Below are 24,378 nucleotides of genomic sequence, written 5' to 3'. Positions count from 1 at the left end.
GGACTTCTGCACCCGATCCCCAAGACTCAAGTCCATTTCGTATTTCAAATTGCATCCGCTCTGGGCCAAAAGGGGAGCCAAATCTCATGTCCTTGTCACTATCTAATACATGGGGCATTTCTTTTCCGTTTTGAACCTGCGTGAAGAAGAGAGGGGGAACCCATGGGGTGAGTTACCAAGACCCGATAGCCAGAGCATTTTTTTTTCTCCCAGTTCCCAAACATTCATTCTACAAAAGGGAGCGTCAGGCAGGAAGGCATAATTGGCTCAAAGCAAGACTAAAGCCCAGCAGGACAAACGCACCGAATCTTCAAAATTCTTCACTCCATAGCCGTCTTCTGCGCCCTGAGGCAGAGAGTGGGTTCCTAAGTACTCCGGTCCCCCGGCCTCGTTTGGATTTGATGAGAGCGCATGGCGGCCTTCCCAAACTTGTGTGGAATGATGCCACTCGTCTCCCCACGTGGAGACCTCACGAATCGTGGTGATGCTCACGGATCCACTAGGCCTTCCATTCACGAAACTCTGCAGATTCCACCCCGTACTCGGAGGACTCTGCCGGGGATAGCCAGACCTCTCCGGGGAGGTTTCCACGATCCCACAGCTCTTGCAACCTTGCCTCCAATAGAATTAGCTTCGTGGACACCAAAAAAGTCCCTTGGGACTGCAAACTACATCTGAGTTTATAGAAAGCCACTACTGGGGCACCTGAGCTTGGCGTCAGCGTGTGATACAAGGCACAGAGTACAAGAAGCCTTGGGCAGAGAGCCTGTGGAGGGTAGCCTGGCAGAGAATTTGTGGAGGGCGTTCTGAGAAGAGGCCCCATGGATGGCATCCTGGGCTCACTGACCACAACCAGTTAGTGAATCTAGGTGACTGGGCTTTGTAGACTTCTATAATGCCCTCTGGCTTATTTCTGATTGTGTTTATGCACAGAACACTGCTTTTTTTTTCCTATCCAGAGTCATTTCTTTAATAAGCAGTTGCTCAGGGTTCTATGATTTCATTCACCTGGTACACTTTTGCTTCATTCTTTGCATGGTCAAACTGCACTTTTTCCAAATGTTTCTGCTCGATTTTTACTGTGTCCCCAAATATCACTCTAAATCTTCCTGAATGAAGCCAATAGTACCCACGCTGTTCCTTTTCTTACTTGCTTAGAAAAAAAAAGCATTTGCTAAATTCCCTGGGTTGTGGTGCTTCAGTTTTACCTTCCAGGGAGTCCGAGGGCTGGCCACAGAATAGCCGAGTACTTTGTAATTGCATGACGGAGTGGCCTTTTCTCCAAAACCAGCAGATATTTATTATTTCCTTCTGAATTCTCATCAGCATAGGCTTTGCTGCTCACATCTTCATCGGCATTCTAGTCACATCTACTTGACCAGTCTCTAAGTTCTATTTCTCCTGTAACCTTCCCATGTCACCCAAAAAGAATTTGTTTAATTTTGTTTCTCCAATTTATTTTTTCCAAACTATGCCTCTTATCCATTCCTGCAGTTCCTTCTACATTTATGGATGCTACAATAGTAATAGTCCCACCCTTCAATGTACATTTTTTGTCTTAAACCACTTTGCTTTGCTGTTAACAACCTATTGGCTGATACAGCATATTTATTTTTGAAGAGCTTTATTTGACTCGTGATTCTAGCAGCATGCAAGTCCAATCTAATGACACTGGCATCTGGAGAGTCACTCCTTTGTCACACTATGGAAGAAAGACTGAAGACAACTCTCAAGGTGAGAGAGGGAGCAGGAGACTATGAGGGTCCAGGTTCAGTCTATTAGGACAAACCCCTTGTCTAGAAAGGAGTCACTCCACAAGACCAGCACGGACATTTTCATAAGAGGCATGCTCTACTTCTTAAATTTTCTGCCATCTTCATATTATTCCGTTGGAGAATCAAATGACTACAAGGGCTTAGGCAGGATAATTTGTAACATTTCTTACTGGAAAAGAGTGGACTGGGTTGAGAGATGCTCGGAAAAGAGGTCACAAGAAATACAACATTCTTCTCTGCTCCCCTTGCTTTTCTTCCACCAAACTTTCTCCCACCTAATCACGTAAGCCTCAGATTGAGTCTGGATTTGTTTTACTTATAACCAAGATGAGTTTAAGAGGACTTCATTCCTAATCAGTCCACTCACCAGAGAGGATACTTGTGAAGCGTTCTTTATTCTTACTGCTATTTCATGTACATAATTGATCTACAACATCCCTATGTAAAACATATGCACATATATAAAATGGACTAAGATTTCTTTTACATGTTTTTAATGTTATTCCACTTTTGTGTTACCTATGTTGAAGTTTTATTATTATTATTATTATTATCAAAAACATCACACAGATTGCATATCCTTAGTGGAATTTATTTCACCACTATGCAGGTTCTGTTCCAGTTAAATATTACTGTAAATGTAACACTACAAAGTTGAGTAGCTTAAAAACAATGCTTCCTAGGCATATTCTTCTGCAGTTTGTGAAAAGCTCTATTGCAAAGTGTGCCCCATGTATCCACTGAAGACTGGGGAACTTACTATCATAATAGGTGTTCCTAAGTTCCTATAATGTATATGGTCACTCAGGCTAATGGGGTATGTATTGCTTATGGAAATTCGCATCGGCCTTGACTTCCTCAGAACAGAGTGGCTGACTTCCAAGGTCATAGGAAAGGCAGCTTCATCTTTCTCAACCAATGTTGTCTCTTCCTTTCTACCATATTTCACTATTCTTGCTTAGTAAGCAAGCCCAGTTTTAAAAGACCAATGACAAGAGATGTGATGTATGAGGTATATCCTGAAAAATTCCATCTGCCTATTTTCTATTCTATGTAGTGACATGAGGTACATTATTGTCTTTATTTGTTTTCATTTGCCTCTGTATCTGCCTAGAAATTTACATTAATTTATACGCTGAGTTTGGATATATCATGTTTATACATTGTAATTTCTAATCACTGAAAAATCTCTGTCCTATCACCAATGCAGTAAAATTCTGATGCTCAGTAAGGTCTCAAATTGTGTACATTTTAAACTAGCCTAATTAATTTGGATTTATTAGATGTCATGTTTTGAATGTACCACACAAAATTTATATGCTGAAAAATTCATTTTCAATGTAACAGTGTTGAAGATTGAGTAAAGCTTAAGAGATGATTAGATTATGATGGTACAGCCTTCATGAATGGATTGATACTGTGTCTACAGAATTGGGTTAGTTATCTTGCGAGTGTGTTCCTTATAAAAGGATGGATTTAACATGGAAATTAAACAATAAATAATTTTCAATTATTTCTATATGAAAACCATAAAGAAAGAAAACATAAAATATTCAAATCTGGAAAGTAGCCAAGTAGAATTTCTGAAAATTACAAAATAATCAAATAGAAACAAGAAAACAGAAAAGCAACATTTATTACTAGATTCTCCAGTGGATCAGTTGAACACTAGAGTTGATATAGCTGGAAACCAACTATGTTACACTAACCTGAATTAATTGACAGGAGTACAATTGGAAAAATACCAAGATTGGGGCCTGAGATTTTGGCCTAGTGGTAGAGTGCTTGCCTAGCATGCATGAAGATCCGGGATTGATTCCTTGGTTCCTTGTACATAGAAAAAGCTGGAAGTGGTGCTGTGGCTCAAGGGATAGAGCACTAGCCTTGACTAAAGCCCAAGGACAGTGCTCAGGCCCTGATCTCAAGTCCCAGAACTGGCAAAAAAGAGAAAAATACCAAGATGGAAAGGAAAAAAATGAAACACGAAATATTTATTGACCAGGGCAAGTACTTTGTCAGAAGAAAGTAACAGAATTAGTGATATGCTTACATAGATTCAGAGTATTCTAAAATTACTACAAAGCAAGCACTTACATAGTCAGTCCACAATCAAAATCTGTATTGGAAAAATTTCAACATAAACCATCTTTAAGTTGTAGCAAAATTGCAGACTACAGAAATGAAAAATGTTCTCACAAAATAAGTGAAAAAGACACACTGCTTATGAATTAACCTGACAGCAAATAAATATTTCAACAGCAAAAAGAGAGTCTAGAAGACAAAAGAGGAACATTTTGAAAATGCTAAAATTGCAAAGATAAAACAACTGTCAACCTAGAACTCTGCACTCAGTTAAACTGTCATTCATGATTGAGGGTTAAATAAATATATTTCCATTTTTTAAAAGAAGCCCAAGAGAAGGAATTACACAAGGAAAAGAATTATTTGGGAAGAAGGATAATGAACTCAAAAAGAAGAAATAAGACTGAAGCGGGAAAAGAAAGCAAAATAATTTAATAAACTTAAAACTGCAGTAAGAAAAACTGAAAATATTGACATTAGAAGTCACTAATACTTCATTTAATAAGGGCACTATGAATAAATTCCACTTAAGATGAAGTGACATCTTCACTTCTTATTAGCTAGAATTTACTGAAAGCAAAGGCTTTTTGGTATGGTTTTAAAATGCATGTATTTTTCCTTTGAACTGATAGGCACATATGTATAGAGTGACTTCTTTTTTTTGTGACTTCTTTTTGTAAAGGCATGATTCTTTCCATGAGGCAAACAAAAACATTGAAAATAAAATGTTAGAATATGATCATCATGACAACTATAACCTTTCCTGCCTCTTAAATGCTCTTTATTAGGTAGATGGTTCAAGGCCTGTGAACTGTCCCGGAACTCTTGTACTCAAGTCCAGTACTGCAGCATTTGAGCCATAGTTCCATTTCCATCTTTTTCTTGGTTAGCCAGGAGAGAGATAACACCTCTCCTCATGCTTTATCCTCACACAATTTCGTATTACTTCTATATGTGCCAATCACACTACATTCCTGGAACTTTCAGAGATCCCCAATACTTTCTGTTCTTTGACAAAATGTCACCTCATTCAGTAGAGTGAATGAGTGAAATTAATCACCTGTGCTTGTAGTATTCATTGTCACTGTCAAGCACCTTACCAGATGACATTTGTTTTCATTACATTTGTTCATACTTAATTATGACATGCTTTCTATGGCCAGGTACTAATCTACTTACTGAGCAAAGTCTGCAAAAGCCCCTGACCAAATAATGCTTCATTCTAATATAATATCAGATTAGATAATTTTTTGATATTCCCTTCTAAAACAACCCTTACTCTCTTATAAAGTACGTTTGCTACAAGCAGCAATCATTTTGTTCCTATTGTATTCCTGGCCTAGAACAATGTCTATAAAACAGAAATTGTTCAAGGCACATATCTTGGATGTGATATAGAAGTGAATAAAATAAAAAAACTGGTGAAACCTAAATACAGAACTCATTAGTAGCATTTTTCCTTAATATTTTTAAAATAGTTTGAAGAACATTGGTGTTACTTCTTTAAAAGCACCACAGAATGTGTCACTCAATCCATTACTGTTTAAATTTTATAACACCTTATAGATCTATTCTAATTCCTGTTATGTTATTCTTTTTATTTTTGTAGGTTATGTAGGTCAAGAAATCTGTTTCTTCTTCATTTTATAGTTCTCTAGAGTACAGGTTTTTGAAGTATGTCCTAATGATTTTTTTAATTCCATTGGTATCTCTTATTATATTCCTCTTTTCATGTTTTAGTTTATTAATTTGTGTCTTCTATTTCTTCTTTTCTTATTTTGGGTGTAGAGTCACCAAATATTGTTTATCTTTCCAAAAATTCATTTCATGTTTTCAACATGAATTTCATTCCAGAAGAAGAAAATGAACAATAGAGGATCAAATAGAGAGGAAAGAAGTCAAATTATCCCTATCTGCAGGTGATATGATCTAATATATAATGCCAAAACTCCAAAGTTCTCATAAATATGTTTAGCAGAGTAGCAGAATAAAAATCAATACACAAAATAAACAGGTTGAAGGAAATCAAGAAGGCAATATCATATGCAATAATTTCAAAAGACACTGAGTAAATTTAACTCTATGTATAGTTTTCTACAATGACAATTGTAAATCATTGAAGAAAGAAATCACCCAGATGCTAGTGGCTTATACCTATAATACAAACTATTCAGGGGGCTGAGAATGTGGTTTGAAGCCAGCTTGGGCAGAGAAGTCTGACATTGTTATCTCCAATAAACTACCCCCCAAAAGAGCAGAAGTGGAGCTGTGGCTCAAGAGGTATAGAACTATTATTGAGCAAAAGAAGCTCAGGGTAAGTGCCCAGACTCATAATTCAGTTCCCAAAGAGGGTCACATAAAAGGAAAGAAAGAAAGAAAGAAAGAAAGAAAGAAAGAAAGAAAGAAAGAAAGAAAGAAAGAAAGAAAGAAAGGAAGAAAGGAAGAAAGGAAAGAAGGAAGAAAGGAAGGAAGGAAGGAAGGAAGGAAGGAAGGAAGGAAGGAAGGAAGGAAGGAGAAAGAGAACAGCATGCGAGCAAGAGGAAGAAAGAAAGAAACAAAAAAAGAAAGAAAATAAATCAAAGAACATACCAAATGGTGGGAAAAACTCCCATGCTCATGAATTCACAGAACAAATAAATGTGAAATGTTGTACTACCAAAAACTATCTATATATTTAACATGTCACTCATCAAAATTTTGATCACATGGTTAATATCAATGGAAACATCAATCCTAAAATCCAAATAGAAGCACAAGACTTTGGGAAGATGAAGCAATCCTGTGTGGAATGAGCCCCATTGTATTTATCACAGTGCCTGACTTCAAACTGCACTACAGAGCCATAATGATAAAAACAACATGTTACTGGCACAAAAATAAACTCAGGGACTAATGAAACAGAATGCTGACCCAGAAATAAGTCAACACACTTGGACAGAAGTGTCACAAATCCACTGAAGAAGAAACAGTCTCTCAACAATTGTACTGGTTAAACAGGATACCCCTTTGGGGATGACTGAAACTAGATTCTTATTTCTGACCCTGTACTGATATAATTTCACAATGGAATGTGAAGCTTTAACCCTTTAAAGCTATCACAGCTTGGAACTGGTGGCTCATGCCTGTAATCATAACTACTCAGGAGGCTGAGATCTGAGAATCACTGTTCAAAGACAGCCCAGGCACAAAAGTCATGAGATTCATATCTCCAATTAACCACTAGAAAACGGGAGGCACCACTGTGGCTCAAAGTGCTAGAGTGCTAGTATTGAGCAAAAAAGCTCAGGGTCAGTCCCCAGGCCCTAAGGTCAAACTCCATAGCCTATGTCTTATCCCAGCAACTTATATTATTTGCAGGAAAATAGACAGTAGTAGAAATTATTTCATATTAAATGAAATAACCAGGATCAGAAGGACAAATACCACATATTTTCTCATATGCTCAGAACCTAAACTTAAAAGATAGATAGAGAGAGAGAGAAAAACAGAAACCGAAACAGAAACAATATTATATTTGTGGGATAAAGGGAGAGAGGACAGCAAAAGAGAATAATTTAGGGTTTATAATACCAAAATATATGAAACACAGCGAACTGAAATACAAAGAAGAAAACTCACTGAAACCTGTTGAAATGCACAAGGTAGGAAGAGAGGGAGGTAGCATTAGAGGAGCTCATTAATATTCTACTATTGTATATGTGTGCCTATAATGTCATGGCAGAGCTCTATTGGAGGAAAGGTACCAGCACAAGGAAGAAAAGTTAATGAAAGGTAGATGAGGATGAACATAGTCAAAGTACATTTATATGTATTTATGAAAATAGAGCAATAAAACCTGTCAAAATTGTTAACAGAAAAGGGTGGACTTGATCACGCTACATCGTATCCACGTATGGAAATATCACAATGAAATCCCCTTGTGTAACCAATACATGCTAATAACTCAAAATAGTACATCAAAATTATCAATGACTAAAAAGTAAATTTTCTACTCAATCTTTATTGGGGGTAACCAAGTTTTATTGTAAAATAAGAAACCAATACATGAAAAGGGAATATAAAACGGGTGAAGGGGTGTGTGGGGGGTGACAAACGCACATGTGCCTTGCAGAATGTAAAAAGAAGGGGACCTTGAACATGTAGGTGGGTGAGGAAAGTAAAAAAAAAAAAAAGGTCTGGTAAATCCACCAGACCCCACATAAAGCCCAAGATGGAGCTCTCCTGTGTGTGACATTTTTCTGTTGCCAAAGTTCAACAGGACACAGAGGAGCATTTGTTGGGCTGGTGGCATCTTGGCAACATCTCCCTCTTCACTAGTTGCCCCAGTCTTGAAAATTCTCAGCGAACTAGCACTTCCAAGTGGGGGGAGGTGAGGGAGCCCCAGTGACCAAGTATTGTATTAAATCCTCACAATGAGACCCTGGGAGGCAGGCACAATGAGCGGTGTTTCCTACAACTCAGGAGACATTAAACTAACTTGAGCTAGCTCTGATTCGTTCCACAGCAGAACTGGTGATGGCACTCGCTGAGTGCTCCCCCGTTGGAGGCGGAGGCTGAGAACAAGGCTCCTCTTTTCTGCAGAGGTTTTCCTCCTCTGGGCGCTGATCTCTCCCTGGCAGGCACAGACACGTACCTCAAAGCTGTTGCATCCATCTTCCAGTGTGACAATGGTGAGGATGGGCCGCAGGTTCGTACCCCGCCCCCCATTCAGGAGCTGTTCCACATGCATGCACTTGCAATGGTTGGGGGTACAGTCAGAGCCTCAGGAGGCTCATGAGGCATCACCACGCTGCGTCGGAAAGTGTGGCTGTCATCCAGATGCTCTGCACGCAAATTCCCTGCCACCCTGAGAAGAAGATGCTAAGGAGGTGTTGTACTGGGGCTCACGATGTGGGCAGCGCCTCACAACTTTTGTCATGTGCTGTGACTTCTTCTGGATGGCACGGACGCGTGTGCCAGGTGGAGCAGGGGAGTCCACCCACAGCTGCACCGGCGGGCAGGTCCTTGCCAGCTGACAGAAGAGCTTGCTGAGGGTCGGGGATTGGTGCATGTGACAGACTCGGCTGTGCCTGGCTGCAGAAAGCCTAAGCAGAAGCCACCAGGGCCATGGTAGATGTTTTGGGAAGGGAAGGAGGATCCAGAGGGTATGAGGTGGCTTTACAGGGGCTGCAAGTGTGGGGGCCCGGGGGCCGAGGCCTCTGGGATGGGATCGGCAGATGGGTGCACAGCTTCCTCTGGACTTCCTAACCACTTTATAACGTCTTATGAGAAGTCATCCTTGGGAGAAGAGACTGGGTAGACAGAACGCTGTGTTCAGGAAGAAGTTTTCATACATCTGACAAGGTCTCCCGACGCAGAGGGAGTTCGATGGTAAGGTCTGACTGCATCACAGGAGCCACGAAGACGGTCTGTCTGCGCTGGTCCTCGGGGGAGCATCCAAACCCGGATGCCAGGGCCCCCCAGAGCCCAGAGACTACCGAGTATCGACAATGGTGCCTACGGATTTTTTTAAAAATATTTTTATTGTAATTAATAAAAGGGTTACACGATATTTGCCAGATAGAAGGTGCATTAATTCACATACATCGATACCCTTTCACATGTCTTGGTACCCATTACCCTCACCCCTCATCTTGTTTTCCCCCCTTCCCTATCCAATTTCAAATAACCAAATACAAATATATCCAATATATCAGATAACAAAGTGAGATACTGTAACAATGTGAGATAACCAAGGGACAGCAAAGGAGATGAGAGACAACATAGTACATTAAGGACAACATTCATTATTTGGCTTTTGTTTCAATATCCTAGAGGTCCTTTCAATTAGCTTCATACTATATGGCCTTATATATCAAGGTTTTGCTCTATTGCAGATCTCTGCTAGTAGAGCCCAAGGTTTCTACTAATTATGACAAATGAGGGAAACCATTGAGCCTAAGTTCCTTTGAGTCTGGCTTACTTCACTTAATATGATTTTTTCTAAGTCTTTCCATTTCCTAACAAATGGGGTGATGTCGTTCTTTCTGAGAGCAGCATAGAATTCCATTGTGTACAAATACCACATCACAAGATGATCCATTCATCAACCAAGGGACATCTAGGTTGGTTCCATATTTTTGCTATGGTGAATAATGCTCCAATGAACATTGTTGTGCTAGTGGATTTAGTATGCCTTAGTTTCTGGATGGTTGGATAAATGCCAAGTAGTGGAATTGCTGGGTTATAGGGGAGCTCTATGTTTAGCCTTTTGAGGCACTGCCATACTGCTTTCCATAGTGGTTGAACGAGTTTGCACTCCCACCAACAGTGTAGTAGTGATCCCTCCTGGCCACATCCCCAAGTGCTACACAAATGCAATTGATAAACATCATTAATGAAAAATGTGAAAATATAAAGAAAAAGATAAGTGAGGAAGCCATAGCTAAACAAGAGGAAACCATAAACAAGGTGATAACTGAAAAAGGAGAAGCCATAAAGGAGGCCATAATAACGGTTTTTTCAAAGAAAGATGGATGAATTCATAAAATCCACAAACAAAAAGGTGACCAAACTCCAGCAAATATCCAAAGAAAATAAAGCTACTGAGCTAACCACTGAAATGGAAATAAAGGAGCTAAAGAAATCCATACATGACCTAAAAGAAGAGATGCAAGGCATCAAAAATGAGCAATTAGAAGCAAGGGAGATGAAGAATAAAGTAGATAGCTTTGATAGCAGGTTAGACAATGCAGAAGAGAGAATTTCCGGGGCTGAAGATAATTTAGTTGTTATAGAGAAAGAACAGAAAATGAGTCAATCCAAATCTAGGAAAAATGAGAGAGCGCTTCAGGAGGTCCAAGATACAATTAGGAAGCCTAATTTAAGGCTAATCGGTATTGAGGAGGGCGTGGAGAAAGAGGTCAATGGTATTGGAAATATACTTGAGGGAATCATCTCAGAGAATTTCCCAAATATCCAGAAGGGCAGGCCCATCCAGATACAAGAAGCTTTTAGAACCCCAAACAGACCTGACCAGAAAAGGACATTCCACCGCCACATTATAATCTGAACTGGATCAATAGAGACCAAAGAAAGGATCCTAAAGGCAGCCAGGGTGAAGGGATCAATCACCTATAAAGGCAAACCAATCAGAATAACCACAGATTTCTCAGCAGAGACCATGCAAGTGAGAAGTGACTGGAAGCATATATGTCATGCCCTGAAGTCAAATAACTACCAACCTACAGACTTTTTTTATTCTTCTTAATCTTTTTTAATCCAGATTCCTTAACATCATGTTTCTGTCTCCCTCCCCCTTCTATGTTGTTATAATGAAAGATTCACACCAGGAAATATATATATATAAATCAAAAGCTTAGTATGGAAATTTAAGGCTTCTATGCATTTCTTAAATTCAGTCCTAAGATCCAATGGGAAAATGTTTTGTTTTCCCCCAGGAAAATTCGGAGAGTTGCTAAGCAGATTCTTGAAAGTAAAAACAGAAGGCATCGATTAATAAGGAGAGATTTTTTTTTAATGGAGAGGGGAGATTTCTCAGTATCTTTCCTTGTTTATAAACTTTCCATCTTTAATAATTCTCAATGTAATGCTACCATAATAATCGCTTGGGAAGAAAACACAGTTTTATATCACTGAGCTAGTGGAAATAAGCGTTGTTTCTTTAATCATTAAAACATTTAGTTTTCTCAAATTATTTTAACCAATGTTAAGAGGACTCATAAACATTAAGGTGTGACAAAGAAAAACAACTGAAAACACATAGAATGTAGATTCAGCTTAGACATAAGGTCACCATGATCATTTGAAGTTAAATGCAAAGTATTATATAACTAAGAAGTAACTTTGACTTTGTTGTCTGATGGGATTCGGTCAATTGGTGACAATGTTTGGATTACTCTCCCAAAATGCAAAATCGGAACAATAATTCTGATTTGTGAACTCTCTTGCTAGAATTATGGAAGAATAAAAGAAATAATGGAGAAAAAATTTTAGTGTACAAGCTGTGTTCTTCACCCTTATGTAAATGAAGACTTTCATTAAACAATACAGTGAATATGGCTTGTGTAAAATATTTTATAAAATGTTTTACAGAGAAACAATTTTAGAACAATATTGTATTCACAACTTCATCCAGGTTAACTTTAACATATTCAATTGTATCACTAATTTATTCCTCAGAAAAGGTAACAAAATGTATTCATATTGGTCCTGTCTTTCTGTAAGGAAGTAATCAATTGCTGTAGATAGAAAAATATGTGACAGGATGTTTGGGAGGGGTTGGGGAAGGGAAAGGAGTATAAAAACATGAGAATGAGTATCAAGGTTCAAGAAGTAATATACCCACTACCTGATAACTGTAACCCCTCTACACATTACACTGACAATAAAATACAACAAAAGGAATGTCACTTGATAAAAATGAAATAAATTATAGTTTTGAAAAAGAAAATATGTGACAGAGTACAGAATATGCATCAACATGCTAAAATTTAAAAAAATCTTCTCATTCTACAATCAAACTGTAGTCTTTTATTTTATTTATTTGTTTGTTTTGCCAGTCCTGGGCTTTGGCTCAGGGACTGAGCACTGTCCTTGGGTTTTCTCAAGGCCAGAGCTCTACCACTTGAGCCACAGCACCACTTCTGGTTTTTTCCTATATATGTGGTACCAAGGAATTGAATACAGGTCTTCATGCATGCTCGGCAAGCACTCTACCACAAGGCCAAATTCCCAGTCCCTATGTAGTCAAATTTTTAATCAAGATGAGTACAAGTTTGGCATGCTGTTTCTCATTAAGTTTTCAAAAATATACCTTGCATTTTTTCAATGAAGTCAATTCAATATATATATATTGCTACAAAATTAGGAAATGTAAGGGAAGTGCTGGGTGGGGCAATGAGAGAGAATGTCGCAAGGTGTGACTGACAAGGATGCACTGCGTTCACAAACTACTTTGTAAAACAGCAACTACTTTGTACAATTACTTAAAGACAATGCTCTTCTGAGAAAAAACTCTATTAACTATATCATTTGTATGTGAAATTCAAGTACTACTTCCCATGTGAATTTCATAAAGGGTCTGAAAAGGTTTTTTTCTCCGCTCACAAAGTATTTGGCAGAAGGAATTGTATTGTGAACAGAGTCCTTAAATAACATTCCAAGCAAAGCAGATCTCTCAGAGGAATGTGATGTTCTAGGACCTCAGAAATTTACACTTTCAAGAACTTCCACCTTATAGAATCCATTTTTCAGTCTGTCCCTAATGCCAATAAACAGAACACAGGCAATTTATAATGTAGTAAACAGACACTCTGATCGGCCTTTTTAGCTGAGCAGTTTAAACAAGGCCACTAAAACAATGACACCCTGAAAATAAGCTCTTTCATCTTGTGTGCAAGCAATCGATATTAAGACACTAGAATTACTACAACATAAGTAGTTTGAAGTTCTCTTACTCTAGAAAAACTAGCAGGGGCTCAACTTTATGTAAAATAATTTTGACTATACAAAATATATTTAAGAAATATGAACTATATAAAGTAGTTAAATGCATACATTATAGAAACTATAAAAATGTATAGATTACTTTATTACAGACAAATTACCATACACTATTATGATTATACTTGATTGTACAATGAAATGAATTTAAGCTAATAAATAGTAAGTATATAATCTAGTTGCTCTAATAAGATTTTAGTTGCTCTTGAATTGTTGTTTTATTTTCTTTCTTTTTTTCCCTCCACATAACACTCAGGTTTATTTTTTATACCTTATGCTATTTCATGTTTTATTTTCTTAACTAAAAATATTTATTGGTTATATTTATGTGTATCATAGAAATTACAAATACAACAACAGTGTTTATTTCTCATAAAAGTAAGTAAGAGACAAATTAAAATATGATACTATCTCATGTTAATCCACATTGTGGACCATTTAAGTGACTTTGAAGACTGCCATAAATATTGACCTATAGTATAACAAAATCAAGTCAGTTATGAACATTGTAGTGTTGAACATTATACTTTCTCAAGGTAACAGTATTTTGGGCATGAGTTTTCTCCTAAGTTAATAAAGAGAAATGTCTTCCACATATTTATATATTTGTATATATGACTTGAAGGCATGTCATGTTTCTAGAATATGAGGAAAATAGTAACACTTAATGAGAACTCTATATGCCCTTACAAAAACTGGTACAATTTGAAAATATGCTGTAGTATCAAAGATAGAGATAATTGATTTCCAATAATCAAAAATATCATTATTCCTAATCTTAGAAGCAAAATCTGGAAGTCCTTTTAAAACAGATACTTTTAGTAAGCTCGACTTCAAAACCTAGCAATAAAATATAGTAAGAAGGGAGAGAGTGGGGAGAGGAAAATGGAGACAAAAACATGAGAAAGGGCTACAATGTTCGTGAAGTAATGCACCTTCTATCTGGTGATTATATAATGTAACCCTTCTATTAATTACAATAAAAACTGTATGAAAAATATATTGAATGACTCTTTGCCAAATGTGCTAATAATGTACAAACATTACTATCACATTTAAAAGTTAAAATGCTACAATAATTTGTCAGTTACATAACTGATAATAATTTGAGGTTTGGAGAAGAAAATATAATTTACCTATAATAGTATCCTACTTTGTTTTAAAATCTCAAGTAGTTACACAATTTCACAGAAAACAAAACTCTTTGTAAACCAACAGAATATCAACTAATTCTTGTTTAATCTAGCTCAATCTCTAATTCCAATGGGTTTAATTACTCCTATCATTGGTACAATTAAGCTAATTTAGTTGGAACTCTACAGTGCCACAACTGTAAAGTTATATTATTTCTCATCATTCTTTTCACCTTGAGAAGAAGGCATGTAAAGAGTATAAAAAAATGAAAATGGAATAATAGCCAATTGTATTTTATGTGTACTTTTCACTGAATTAGCTACTTTTGGTAAATTTATTATAAATGTAGGCATTTATTAAGTCCTAAATAGCATTTCAGTATGACTGGAAACACTTAAAACCAACAAACTGAAAACAATTTGAAAATATTCTACTCTTATAATAATTAGAAACTTAGGGTTACAGCTATACAATTTATTTATAAAAATATTTTGATGTGTTTTCATAACTATTACTTACTTTCTAAAACTTTCCTTGAGGGATAAAAATAGGCTAATGGATTTCCATCATATAAAGAAAAGTGATTAGCAAGTATTTGAAGTTAATTTTAAAATACTGTCTATCCTTGTCTTTGTTTTGTAGTAACACATTATTTTAAGGTTTCTCTTTGTTACTTAATCTTAGCCTATCAAGGATCAGTGGGAAAATAACCATCTGATATCATTGAATTAAAGATGACATAAAAATTTGGAATATGTTTCTGTTATGTGATGGATGTAACTAATGGCCAGATTTTCTTAATTCAGTTAAACATCTGCAAACTGACTCTAACAATCATAACTACAATGACATACACCAAACTCCACAAACTCCTGAAGCAAGCTTTTGCATTGGAATTATTCTAGAATTATTTTATTCCTGAATCTCTGGGAAATTCTTATTTTTTGAGCTTCTTGGTGCTATCATCACATTTCTTGAATTTTATCTCCTTTTTCTACAGACCCAGTTATTTATTCTGTTCTCCTTGCACACAATTTCAAATATGCATGCTAAAATATCTTCATTTTCAATCACTGACACATGATTTTACCTACCTTGTACTACCACTTTCATGCAGATTATTCTAAACTCATCTCTAATAAAGTAGATTTATGTTTATAATTTATCTTGTTACATGACTTTTTGATTGTTATGTTCTCCATTACATTTTACTTTTTGACACTAGTTTTATTTAATGAAAGCCATTTCATGTGTAGTGGATGATAACTATGAACAATTATGTACCTCTACAAGCTGTTTTTCTATCTGTAAACTGTATTGATGACAGATTTGACAAATGCTTTGGTTAGATACTGTGATAAAAAAAAAGTACATTTTTAAGCTGATTTTACCATGTTTTAATTTTGGATAATACTATCACCACATCTTGTTGATCCACTCATCAACTGAGGGACATCTGGGTTGGTTCCATATTTTTGCTATGGTGAATAATGCTGCAATGAACATCATTGTGATAGTGGATTTAGTATGCCCTTGTTTCGGGACGGTTGAGTAAATGCCAAGTAGTGGAATTGCTGGGTCATAGGGAATTTCCATGTTTAACCTTCTGAGGAACTGCCATACTGCTTTCCATAGTGGTTGAACAAATTTGCACTCCCACCAACAGTGTAGCAGTGATCCCTCCTGGCCACATCCCCTCCAGCATTTGTTATTAGTTTTTTTTGATCCTGTCCATTATAAGATTGTTTTTCTAATGTTCTTAAAACAAAGAACTGGAGTGAGGTGAAATCTTAGAGTTGTTTTGATTTGCATTTCTTTGATGACCAGAGATGTTGAACATTTCTTCATGTGTCTAAAGGCCATTCTTATTTCTTCTTCAGAGGAGACTCTCTTTAAGTCTTTGGCCATCTTTTATTGGGATGGTTGTTACTTTGGAGATTAGTTTTGGATTGATTCAATTTTTTGAGCTGTTGCTATATTTTAGATATGAGGCCATTGTCCGTTGTATGGTTAGTGAAGATTTTCTCCCATTCTGTAGGTTTCCTAATTAATTTACTAGCTATGTCTTTGCCATACAGAAGCTCTGCAGTTTAATGCACAACAATGTTCATTGCAGCACTATTTACCATAGCAAAGACATGGAACCAACCTAGATGTTCCTCGGTTGATGAATGGATCAACAAGATGTGGTATTTGTACACAATGGAATTCTATGCTGCTGTCAGAAAGAACAACATCGCCCCATTTGTTAGGAAATGGAAAGACTTAGAAAAAATCATATTAAGTGAAGTAAGCCAGACTCAAAGGAACTTAGGCAATGGTTTCCCCTATTTGTCATAATCAGTAGAAATCTTGGGCTCTCTTAGCAGAGATTTACAATGGAGCAAAACCTTGATACATAAGGCCATACAGTATGATGCTAAATGAAAGGACCTCTAGGATATAGAAACAAAAGCCATATAATGAGTGATTGTTGTCCTTAAAGTACTATGTTTATCTCTCATCTCTTTTGCTGTCCCTTGGTTATCTCATATCTTACAGTATCTCACTTTGTTATCTGATATATTGGATATATTTGTATTTGGTTATTTGAAATTGGATAGGAAAGGGGGGAAAACAAGATGAGGGCTGGAGGTGGGGGGGAGGGAAATGGGAACCAAGACATGTGAAAGGGTATCAATGTACGTGAATTATTGCACATTCTATCTGACAAATATCATGTAACCCTTCTATTAATTACAATAAAAATATATGAAAAAAAGACCCAGAAACAGAACCAACTAAAGAAATCTTGGACAAATGGGCCTGCATTAAACTGCAGAGCTCTGTATGGTAAAGGACATAACTAGCAAGTTAAATAGAAAGCCCATAGAATGGAAGAAAATCTTCACTAGCCATACAACAGACAAAGGCCTCAGATCTAAAATATATCTACAGGTAAAACAATTGAATCTCTCCAAAATAAATCTTCAAAGAAAAAAACATCCCATTAAAAGATGGGCCAAAGACTTCTCTGAAGAGGAAATAAAAATAGCCTATAAACACATGAAGAAACGCTTGGCATCTCTGGCCATAAAAGAAATGCAAATCAAAACAACTTTGAGATTCTGTCTCACTCCAGTTAGAATGGCCAGGATCAAGAAATCTAAAGCTGGGCACTGTGGCTCATGCTTGTAATCCCAGCTACTCAGGAAGCTGAGATCTGAGGATCAAGGTCCAAAGCCACCTCGGGCACAAAAGGACCCGAGACTCATATCCAATTAACCTCTAGATAATGGGAAGTGGGACTTGGCTCAAGGATAGGGTGGTAGCTTTGAGCTGAAGAGCTCAAGGACAGCATCCAGGTTGAGTATAAGCCCCATGACTGACCCACAAAAAAAAAAAAAAGAAATCTAATAACACCAAATGCTGGCAGGGATGTGGCCAGGATGGATCACTACTATACCATTGGTGGATAACTGCTGGAGTGCAAACTCATTCAACCACTGTGTAAAGCATCATGGTGCCACAGCAAAAGACTAAACATAGAGCTCTGCTATGACCCAGCCATTTCACTAATTGGCATTTACCCAATCCTCCAGAATCAAGGGCATGCTAAATCCACTAGCACAACATGTTCATTGCAATACTGTCTATCACAGCGAAGATATGAAGCCAACCCAGATGCCCCTGAGTAATGATTGGATCAAGAAGATGTGGTATTTATACACAATGGAATTCTATGCTGCCATCATAAAGAATGACATCACCCCAATTATAAGGAAATGGAAAGACTTGGAAAAATCATATTAAGTGAAGAAAGGTAGACCCTAAGGAACATAGGCTCAATGGTTTCCCTCATTTGTAATAAATAGTACATATCTAGGACTCTCCTAGCAGAGGATTACAGTAGCTCAAAACCTAGGTACATAAGGTCATTTAGAGATGAGACTAAATGAAAGGATCTCTAGGGTACGGAAACAAGAACTTTTTCTTGTGTGGTTGTTGTTCTTAATGGACTATGTTATTTCTCTTCTCTTATTTCCCTTTGGTTAATCACATATTGTTACAGTGTCTGAATTTGCTACCTGGTATATTGTATATATATATATATATTTGTTTATTTGAAATGGTAGAGGAAAGGGGACAAAACAAGATAATTGGGAGGTGGGAGAGGAGGGAAATAGGGACAAAAACCATGAGAAAGGGATATAAATGTGTGAGAAGTAATGCACCTACTACCTGGCAAATATTCTGACAACAAAAAAAATAAAAAGTAAAAAAGAATTGGATTACTGTAGGAAATATAAAATTAAATATTGATGATAATTGCCTCCAAGGCTGAGCATTCATTTTTAGAAAAATTAGATAATTTTCCTATTTTACTTTGAGTTTCTTATTCAATGTTTTGGTTCATTATCATTTAGTTAAGGATGGCAAGAAGGGCAATACACTGCTATCAAGAGCAGTATTTCTGTTGCGTTTTGGTTTTGGTTTATATTTTATTTCTGTTTTGTTTTGGTGTAGCCCCCACCAGCCACCACGTTCTGGGCCCATGATCTTATTACTGTAGCCCAGGCCAATTACCTGGGATTACAGACATATGCTACGGTGCCAAATTCCAAAAAGTGTTATACCAGAACTCTTCTTAAGACAACTAGAATGCTGAAATTCTCAGACAAAAGCTTCAAATTTGCTATTACAAGGACTTGTAAATAACTGCTAAAGTAAAGGTGGCATGTTATAATTTTGTCTAGAGCAACAACTCAGAAAGTAATGCCAAAAATGTAGCATAGATGCTAGTAGAGTAATTAAAATAAAAATATTGAGTTAGCAAACAGTACAAAAAAGAAAGAACACACAAAAAAACTGACATGACATATAAAAATTAGTAAACTTGTAAACATAAACGCAAAATTAACTCATAGGTATACCAAATTATCCAACTTAAAGCCCTTGATTGAAAAATGACATAATGTAACTTTCTCTCTCTCTCTCTTTCTACATACATATATATACATATATATGTATATATATGATATTTTTGGAATTTAAATATGTCTATCACATGGATCTAAAATGATAAAATTATATCCAAGAAGATAACATAAAAAGCTAAAGTGGCAAAAAAAAGCTAGAGTGGCTATTTTATTATAAATCAAATTAAGCTCCAAGGAAAAATCAGCATTGCAAAAAAGAAAAGGGTAACATTTAAAATTATAAAAGGATCAATTCATCAAAAGGCTACAATCAAAAATTCATATGTTCCTAATAGCTGAGCTTTGGAAAACATGAAGTAAAATTGAGAATAGAAAGAAATGCAAAGCAATGCTTGAAGATTTTTTTCCTATCCCTCTTAGTAACTTATAAAATATTGATTGGATAAGATATAAATTTTTGAATAAGTTATGTATGTCAATGCTATGACTAACATTTTAGCCATTTTGAGCTAATTCTTTTTTGTAGTACAAAATATGCTTAATATCCAATGTTATATAGAAAAAAACAGCTTTAGCTTCAGTTCCCTTAATTTTTAACAAAAGTAGTTATTGAAGTTGGAAATTTAGCTCAATGGAAGAGTACTTGCTTAACAAGTATAAGGCCCTGAGTTCTATCCTTAGCACCACAAACAAGTAGTTATGTACAGCATTTTATAAAATCACAGAGATTATGAATATATACTAATAATCTATTGTTAATGCATAATTATTTGTCTAATTTAGGACTTTTTTTACATGAAAACATATCTTAATGATGTTACTGTCTCATGTTTAGCCCTTTCATGATGTTGGTAATTAGATGTCTCCATGTAGCATATAAGCTACTTGCGGAAATTATTTCATAGATACTGCAAGAAAATTTTAATCTAATCTCCTCAATCAGATTCACTGCCTATTCTACTTTTTCTACTCTATCTGATGATGATAATTTTGATGATGATGATGATAATGATGATGATGAGAATAATTTTAACTAAAGGTGACAGTTTTAGGTTAATTTTCAAAACACATAATTTTCTCATTGTTTCTAACTTTTTATTTGGTTTGCCAAACATTTTCTTAAGATTATCCACCATGAGAAACCACACAAAAGGAATGAGTAAGATATCTGTTGAAGACTATCTTCTTGTGCTGCCAAGTGAGAGATCAGTGGTCAGAAAGGAGTATGTTCTCTTGTCAGCTTTCTGCAAGACTGCCACTGTAAGACTTCTGTGGGATTTTCCTTTGGCGGTGTTTCAAATGCTCAAATCCTTAGAGGTAGGGGTTGTACTGATATCCTCTGTTAGCTTGATCTGTGGGTATCACATCTTATCATTTGCCCAACTCTACACAGATGTTTGCATGGCAGTTACAATACTGTGTTATGAAAATATTTGTATTCTCATAAACTTTCTCCCCAATTCTTTTAAAATACACAGGCTAGGCACAGTTAACACAGTGATATATATAGATAGATAGATAGATAGATAGATAGATAGATAGATAGATAGATAGATAGATAGATAGATAGATAGATATAGATATAGATAGATATATATCAGGTCAGAAAGGAGAGATTCCATCTGAGGAACAGCAAAGTGAAAAAGGCTGGACTAGAGTTGGAGTGGAAATAGTGTGTGCCTCTCAAGAGGGGTCTGATTTCAAACTTCAGTATTGCCAAGATTAAATACATAATAAAAATGAAATACAAGTCTAGTCCTATGGAACCTTTCAAACATCTCTAGAATTACAAACTTTCTCTTTTACATCTCTTCCTCACTCTCTCTGCCCATGTGATCCATCAATTCTTCCAATAAAAGCTCACCCTGTCACAATGGTTTGAGGTACTTTCTCTGTTCCATCTTGTGTACTCCTGTTTCACCAACCTGCTCCATCTGGTTTTCTTGAAAGCAAAGAGGAAAATTGAATGGGAAATGATTAAGCTATGCTATAAATGATCCTCTCTGTTTTGGATGATAATACTTGCACTTATTCTAGACATCTACTGTTGCTCCAGATTTAATGACCTGTCTACGAGAAGGAAAAGTTGCCATTTCTAGACATTTCACCTGCGCCCTCTTGTCTCATTTTGGTGACATCCTTTGTATAAGTGATCCATCTTTTCTTTAATGATCAAGGGATCCCCATGATATTTCTTTCAAATATAGAGGAGAGATCTCTAGTTCAGAAAATTAGGAATGGGAATAATAACCAAGGAAGTATACAGATCTATTGCACCCACTATCAGACAAACTCATGCCCAAATCACATTTATTATTTGTTTACATGGTGTCTTTAATAACCTGGGTTTAGTGTCAGTCTCCATATCTAATACATAGAGTAAAAGCCTCCACTTCCTCCAGTTCCTTTGATGAATGTTCTTAGGCACTTTACAAGAAAGATTATTGCAAGTATGTTTCATGTTGCAATGTTCTTACATGTCTGACAATGGGTCTGTGACAGATACAGAAACTAGTTATGGATATATTATTCATTTTAGCTGCTAATGTTACATTCCTGATCTGCATCTCTGATGCTCTTTTTTCTGATTATAAATTCAAATATGAAGGCATTTGATAAGCTATGTACCTAGCCAAGAAAAAACAGTACTAATAATTTCACAGATCTAGGCTGAGCTCAGTCATGTTGGTACATGCTCTCACCCTGCCAGACAGCAACAGAGTTCTCTTTGCCTGTGACAGTCACAATGGTTTCTGTATCTGCTATGTCAAACCCATTTTTTAGCAATATTATTATTAATGGTCTCAGATAAAGGCACTGCCCCAATCTAATCATCAATCTTCTAAAAGGCCAAGCCACTCATAAGTTTTACAAAATGCAAGTGTTCTCTGAAGTAATGCATCATTTATCATCTTTAGTAAACAGAATTCACTACACAAATCTGGTGGGTCTTCTACAATTATATATCTGTGTGTGTCAAATGAATTAGCTCTAAGAAATTTCAAGTAAAAAGAAAAGCTAAAACCAAACAGTTCTAATAATTCCATCTTCACAGATTTTCCAATCACTTCTTAAGTAGAACATTGTGACATCTGAACATTGTGGCATCTGATAATAACTCCAAGTTCACAGATGGTGGGCCTCGATGCTGTCAGAAATGTTTGAGAAAGTCCAGGATGTATTGGACCAAGTTCACTTGGTGTCAATATTCTGGTCCAAAAGCAGTTTGCATTGAGAAAGTATTTCATGAGGTTCTGTGATTTTTCATTCAGTACAGAAAATTGTTTATTTAATGCTCTAACAAATCCTTTCCACTGTCTTCAAAAAGACATCATGGTACAACTCATCCACATTACTAATAATCTTATTTTCTTTCTATTCATTCATTGAACACTTTTATTCCTACAAGAAATGATGATAAGTGATTTGAAGTCAGCTGGCAACAGTGGCTCATACCAATAATCCTAGTTACTAATTAGGAAGCTGAGTTCTAAGGCTCACAGTTTGTAGCCAGGCTCAACAGGAAGTCTGTGATACCCTTATCTCCAATTAGCCACCAAAAGCTGGAAGTTGTGCTTTGGCTCAAGTGGCAGAGAATGTGCCTTGAATGAAAAAGCTCTGACTTCAAGCCTTAGTACTGGTGGGCACACACACACACACACACATACACACACATACACACTCTTTGAGGGTACTATTTGTTGGCACTCAACAAATGGTTGAGGCATTGCTAAAATGAAGACATACTTAGATCTAGTTCTAAACAGCGAGGAAGTATGTAATGGGGCTAAAACGATAGAGAGTAGGATCAGCATGTAATCTTAATATACATAATCCCAATATATAGTTTGTTTGTTTGATTTTCTGTTTTTGAGAAATGGCTTATTAGGAAGATCATGATTTGAGGCCAATCCCAACAAAATGGTTCTTATGGCAGACTAACCTGTAGATAGGAAGATTGTGGTTCAAGGCTTACTCCAGGTAAAACTGTGAGATCTTACAAAAAGTGAATAGGATCTGAATGTTTGGCAAAAGGGTTCTTGTGGTGGAGCACCTGTTTAGCAAGCATGAAACCCTGAGTTCAAAACTACAGAATCACTCCTTCCCAAAGCACTCATAGTGGGGGTATTATCACATGACAAAGAAAAGGTGGTACATGTTATGTGAGCACAGGAAATCCAGTGAAATGCTCATTTATGATAATATAGAAATAATGAAATGAGCCTAATTCTAACTGATGGACCAAGTGAATTTCATTTTCTGACACGTCATCCTTTTGAGCCCCTATAACAATTTTTACATTAAGAAGGAGTTAGATAGGAACCATTTTGATCCTGTACAGAATTTAGAGTAACAACAAATTAGAAGTTGCTCGTCATGCTGCTTCCCAAAGTTCTCAAAGTGTGAGGCAGACTCAAAGAACACATCAAATCTGGGGCCTGACAGCAAAATGTGGCCTCGGGGTAAAATTATCATCAAAGATATGGATTTCAGATCTTTTGTTAAGAGATCAAAAATTTAAGGGGATACCTTAAAGACTCTTTGAGCTAAATAAAAATGTTTCTAAGAATCTTAAGGATATTGTTCCAGACAGCTTTATAGCCAGGTAAGGGACTAGAGAAAATTGGCTTGAGAAAAATAGAAATGTGTGTGTGTGTGCTGTCTAATAAAATAAGTTTTATTTTTTGTGATATATTAGAAATCTACAGAGTTGAAAAGGGAATAAAAGGAACAGAAATGACTCATCATGAAGTGAGGTCTAGGCCTCACATGTGCATTGCAAACGTAGGCCATTCCATGTGGAAAATGCAGACGAACTAAGTCAGAGGTGAAATACCTTGAGCATTACCAGAATGTCTTCTTATACCCATATACTATTGATTATAAAGTGCTGTTACATATTTCAGGTATGATGAGTTTAACAATCTGCTCAGTAGCAATAGATTTGTGGTCCAAGTATTTGC

The 24,378-nt window shown here is 36.4% G+C and overlaps 1 pseudogene; it reads right to left on the bottom strand.

Moving 5' to 3' along the window:
• Nucleotides 1-8,329: 8,329 nt before the first annotated feature.
• Nucleotides 8,330-9,283, bottom strand: LOC150055063 (cellular tumor antigen p53 pseudogene; annotated as a pseudogene).
• Nucleotides 9,284-24,378: the final 15,095 nt, after the last annotated feature.

The sequence above is a fragment of the Megascapheus bottae genome, chromosome 14, assembly GCF_031878675.1.
Source record: "Megascapheus bottae isolate mThoBot1 chromosome 14, mThoBot2.hap1, whole genome shotgun sequence".
Taxonomy (NCBI): Eukaryota; Metazoa; Chordata; class Mammalia; order Rodentia; family Geomyidae; genus Megascapheus; species Megascapheus bottae.
This window is presented reverse-complemented; position numbering and strand designations above follow the sequence as displayed.